We start from the raw sequence: 6,002 nt of genomic DNA on the forward strand, positions 1-6,002 counted from the left end.
CTAAAAAGATGCATCAACATTGAACTTTCTGAAATACACCCACAGTATATCGGATATCGGCCGATACTGACTCAAATACCTGGTTCAGTCAATGACAATGGGGCCGATCTACTCAATTCAATTCTATAAACTTAATAGACAGCTTAAATTCCTGTTGAAGTTTTGACCACTTTCTTGCTGCATTGAAAAGATTTACACTTGAATTGTAATTCCTGTTAATCTTGAAGATGTTTTACCAAGTTTCTGTTGCATTATTTTAATAACAAATAACAATTCACTGAATTTAGATCTACATATTTCCTTGCTACATTTTCTTTTACAAAGAAAGAAAGTGATGTTTAAGTGAAGCCTGATGTTGCCTTACACATAAAAGAATGACGCAGTCGTTTCCACACAGTGAGGCCTATGGCTTATTAATTAAACACTGGTATCAGATCGATACTTCTACTAATTCTCAAAGCCCAGGTATCACTATCGGTATCAGGACTAAAAAAGTCGGATCGGTGCATCCTTATTCATTATGCTCTGAATTCATGAAGGACCTATAGGACCACAACAGCACATAGTACAACATGGTGTCTTTGTGTTTTTTAGTGGTTGTGCTTTATGTATTTTAACCTTCAGCAGCTCAAGGCATAACCTAATTACCTCAACGATGCAGACTGTGGGGACGTTAAATAAAGCCTTTGATTTGTCCCAGAATCGTGATTGGCTTCTCAAAATTAGAATAAATCTTTAATTCACGGGTTTGAAAAATAATAAATTAGAGTATGTCATTCACTGCATTTTGAAAATAAATGAATAAATCAGGCCAACAGGAGAAAGAGACAGTAAAATGTAGAAATAACTTAAGCATTTATATGTTTAATTCTCAGTTCTAATTATAATATTTTCTTTTTCATGTATTCACTTTAAGGGATAGTCGTTATTGTCATCATCTCGACTCTAGAGGACCGATGATTGTTTCACAGTTAAACCGAACAGACCAAGATTTTTTTATTTTATTTTATTATAGTTTTTTTAAATGTTTTAACTATGCTTTTTACCATGTTTTTACTATGTACTGGCTCTGTGGCACTCTGAGATTAAAAAAAAAAAAAAATGAAAAGTGCGTTACAAATAAAATACATTATTATTATTATTATTATTATTAAGAGATCAGAAATGAGATGAGACGACCACGAAGCTTTCTTTATATATTTTTACTATGAAAGCAATTGTTTTGTTTTTCTATGTTTTAACACGTAAGTCAACTGCTCTACTATTCTCTGATGTTGGTAATGCATTTATGATGCCATTGAACAAATGTTGTATTTGTTGGTATTAAATATCACGTTAATGTTTGCAGAGTAGAATCAATTGAAAATGGGAGACATGTTTTTTCCACATTTATTCAGATTAAACTGAATAAAACAACCATAAGCACAGTGTGCTTATGTCTATAAGCACACTGTGCACATGTCTATAAACTTCCAGTCCCATTTTATTTTGATCACTTTATATTTTGGTCATTTTAATGAAATCTCAAGCAATTTAAGTATCCCAAATACCATGATTTAGATGTCTCTGTTAAGACGTATTTAGCAGAAAATATACTTTAAACCTATTTTTATTGATACTTGTATTTTTTATTTCGTAAACCGGTGGAAAAGTGAAGCCTGTAGGTATATACTGTATGTGAAAACAGTACTCTATTTTCCATATTTAATAATTCGACTTTTCCGCACTTCACCCGTCTTATGTGGCTGTAATAGCGAGGACACATTTCATAGTAATATTCTAAACCCTGATGATCAAAACAAATTAAAACACAAAAATTAGTATTTGGAAAATTCATACAAACAGCTGTGCTGAAGGCGGCAGCACACACGCACGCACACACACACACACACACACACACACACACACACACACACACACACACACACACACACACACACACACACACACACACACACACACACACACACACACACACACACACACACACACAGAGTGAGAAATCCCAAAATAGCTCAGTGGACCACAACTATTTATGGCTGTAACTGGATCCCCCATGCTCTAAAGCACAGCCGTGTGGACACATTTAAGTAGTGCACACACACACACAGTTTAGTCCACTCCCACTGCCACAGGAAGTGAAACCTGCACCGTAACTGTAGGAACGAGGGAATATCTCACATGTGGAGCTTTTAGGTCACTCAAATCACAGACGACTCCCCTGCTACCAAAACAAGGTAGAGAAGTTCTCTTTGTCTTCTTCTTCTCCTTCTCCTTCTCCTCCTCCTCCTCCTCCTCCTCCTCCTCCTCCTCCTCCTCCTCCTTCTCCTCCTTCTTCTTCTTCTTCTCCTTCTCCTCCTCCTCCTCCTTCTCCTTCTCCTCCTTCTCCTCCTCCTCCTCCTCCTTCTCCTCCTCCTCCTCCTCCTCCTTCTTCTTCTTGTCGTGTTTAAAATACTGAAGACACAGACCGCTGTGGCTTTGCTCTGCTCTTCTGCGCATTGTTTCCGCACGTGTCATGTAACTTATTTGGTAAAACAGTATGATAGAGTATGATGATGATAGAGCTGAACGGTACATTGTTTGTTCTAGTGCTGTGACTTATCAGTATTTGTTTCACTCTAGGACTGCTGGGTAATGGCTGCTCTCGGGGCTTTTCTCCCTCTTGCTGTGTGTCTCCTAATGGGTCATCAAACATCTGCTAAAAACGACGCTCCCTGCCAGCTCTCCAAACAGAACAACGGCTACAACACCTTCGTCAAACGCCACATCCGCTCTGGTCTTCCTCATTCTCTGAACCAGAGCGAGTGGGAGAAGTACATCAGCGAGAACGGGGGCTGTGCGAGACCCACACAGTCTTTCCTGTCCACAGGTGAACTGGACAGAGTGAAGGCTGTGTGCACCAGCAAGGGTGGGGCGGTATACAAGGAAAACCTGTGCATCAGCCGGGAGCCTTTCACTTTTGTCACGGTGAGGAGTCAGCCGGGGACGTGCGGGATCAGGAGCGTCCAAATGGAGAGCAAACATCTGATCCTGGCCTGTGAGGAGCTGAGCAACCAGTGCCTGCCGGTCCATTTTGAGGGAAACTCTGCAGACGCAAAGCCAAACAACAACGCCAGAGGCTGCCAGGACACACGCACCAAGGACGATGCGCCCAGCTTTAAAATGACGTGGCTCTGGTTGTTATCTGCTCTTCTTGTTGTTGTTGTTTATGGCTAACAGGACACTAAGACTTCTCAACACGTTTGAGGAAAAACCTTAATTTGAAAAGTGTTTGTTGTTGTATCTATACTAATCTCAGAACAGCAATGTTTCGAAAGGGAAAAACATTGATGTAATGTGTTATATTCCACTATTTCATGCCTGTGTATCTGTTAGGTTGTATCACTGGGAGATAAGGAGAGGGGTGGTGCTCTAAAGGCATTTCATTTCAATTAAAGTAACAGTAATTAGTGCATGAACGGCACAGATGTGTATTTTACATTGAAAGACATGAATTGGATTTAATTGAACTTGATAAATTGATGGTATGATTTAATAAACAAGACGATTTCCACGACGTTTTAATTTCAGTACGTAAAATGTGATACAGATCATTGTAACAACTTAACCCTGAACATGAAGCATCATCTGGACAATCTAAAACAGACAAACAAGAGAAACAAGGGAAAACTCTTTAGCTATGACCAATAAAAGACTACATTTGTGTGACAACACCCAGAGATATCAGTTTAAATGTTCGCTTGATCTCTGGATCATAAATATTTGTAGTCAAACTCGCAGCTCATGTGAGAAGCTTTTTCAAATACAAACTCCACCAAAACCACTTCTTTGTCAGAACATAAAGATTAGAGAACAAAACCAACACTGGGAGGCAGTGATTCACATTTGCAAACAGCGAGTATGTGCGTCATCAAAACTGCAGAAGGTAAAACAACAGATTCCGCCCTGCTGTAACTGATGCTCTGATAAGATTTGATTTCCAAACAAAAATCAAAATCATGAAAGAAGACTTGACTTAAATCCATATATGTTGATACACTCACAAATTGTGCTCCAGGTCTACAATGCAATTGAAAGATGAAGAAATGGCGAGAGGTGACAGGACCTGAACAACTTATGCAGATTTTTAAAAAATGAAAATTTATTCTGACCTAATTTGAAATCTTACTTTGTACTTTGGGGCATTTGTGTAATGAAGGCATTAAAAGAGTTAAATAATTCCGCAGTGTTGAAAGTCACCGTAGCTTATTGAGCAGAGGCATATATACATATATAATATTGGACATCAGACTATTTCACACACACTATCGATTAGCCTCAACATGCTCTGCTCACATGCTGATACAGTCGACACACAGATGATGGCAGTATTGCACAAATTTGTTAAAAAAAATAAAAAGACTCACTTTTTAGATGCATCTGACGATGTAGGCTGATGGTGGTCAGGTTGTTGTTTTTTAATATCAGCTGTTTGCATCCACCAAATTAGAAATACTCATTTGCGCTTACAAATCAAGTATGTCTCAGATGGAGGTTTTTTTCCATCTCTTTCTCTCTTTTCCACACAGATGATTTCATGTCTTTCTATGATAGAAGCATACAATAACTAATGATCTGTTCCTTAAAGCTGACATTTAATATATTACCTCTAACAAGTCTGGATTAACTTGCTGTGAGTATTAAACGAGTAAGAAGTTGATTAAGCACAGATTCATTGAGTAAAATGCACCATGTACACCACAAAGTTATGAAGGCTTTAAAACTAGATTTTGATTCAGTGCCACTCTACGAGATTATTTATAATGCAGGTGTTACCTTGAGGACATGATTAATTCCGTTAATGAAATGCTTGCTCGTGTCCTCCTCCATTGTTACATGTATTAGCTTAGTTAACTGGTTCAGCTGATAGGGAAGTTTGGACTGTAGTGTAGTTTGGACTGTAGTGTGGACTAGGCATTATGCCTAGTCCACACTACAGTCCAAACTACTCCAGTTTTACTCCATCTTTGCTACGTTTACACTGAGCAGCCACACTACGCCGGAGTTTTGGAGCACCCTAAACGGAGGAGCCTGAAAACTCCGCCGAGGTTGGAGGTATTTGAAAACTCCGGGGTTTTGGTTAACCCCTGATGTCGTATCTCATGAAGGAATACCCCAATGGCGGAGCTAACGTTACATTCATCAGCCCCCACGGCAACAACAGACAACAACACAGAGGAAGCGAGTGATCGACGTGTGTTGACCACATTTATGGACCATAATCTAGTAAACGTTTACGTGTAAGTGTTGATTTTAAAGTAAAGTTGATGAGAGAGAGAGATATAGACAGACAGACCCGCAGCACTGTAACTACGTCTGAAAAATAAAACTTCTAAAACTTTCCACGAACTGTGTCTGTTTGAGTTCATAGAGGAAGATTTTAGAGGAAGATCTTAAGTATCAAATACAACCTTTCATTATTAAAGAGTACTTTATCACTCTGTCGTATTTTATTTAACGAAGCAAGCAATCCACTTCCTGTTTACACCGTCACGCACATGCCCAGTGTACGTTAATGGTCACGTGCTGTCCGCCTTCGAAGGCTGCCGTGTGGATGCAGATCAACTTGAGAATAATGCTGAAACTCCCGTGTGGACGGAGATCGTTTCTATTTGACAACTCTGCATCCAACTAGACACGGAGTAGTGAGGACATGGCATCAGAGCACCTTCTGCTGGACCACAAGGAAAACTACTAAACGGTCAGACTGCACGTTATTAAACAGGTCATGGCAGTTTAAATATTATTTCTACATCCATGTCCTAAACCCCTAAAAAGCCCTAAAACAACTGCAAGTTGTCACTGCAAGTTAAAAAAAACAAATATATTTCCCCACAGAGCATCAGGAGAAATGCTGAAACCGGATGTCTAATGCTTATTTCTGAAGCAATCAACCTGCCCATCTGTGCTTCCAAAGCTGGTTATGCTTCCATTGTCAACTAATAACTCCAAACACTGTGATC

The 6,002-nt window shown here is 39.3% G+C and overlaps 1 long non-coding RNA gene across 1 annotated transcript; it reads left to right on the plus strand.

The window, feature by feature from the left end:
• Window positions 1-2,128: 2,128 nt before the first annotated feature.
• Window positions 2,129-3,553, plus strand: LOC306782434. Its single transcript, XR_013772272.1, has 2 exons — window positions 2,129-2,237; window positions 2,623-3,553. It is a non-coding gene; the product is annotated as an uncharacterized lncRNA (long non-coding RNA).
• Window positions 3,554-6,002: the final 2,449 nt, after the last annotated feature.

The sequence above is a fragment of the Melanostigma gelatinosum genome, assembly GCF_949748355.1.
Source record: "Melanostigma gelatinosum genome assembly, chromosome: 9".
Lineage (NCBI taxonomy): Eukaryota > Metazoa > Chordata > Actinopteri > Perciformes > Zoarcidae > Melanostigma > Melanostigma gelatinosum.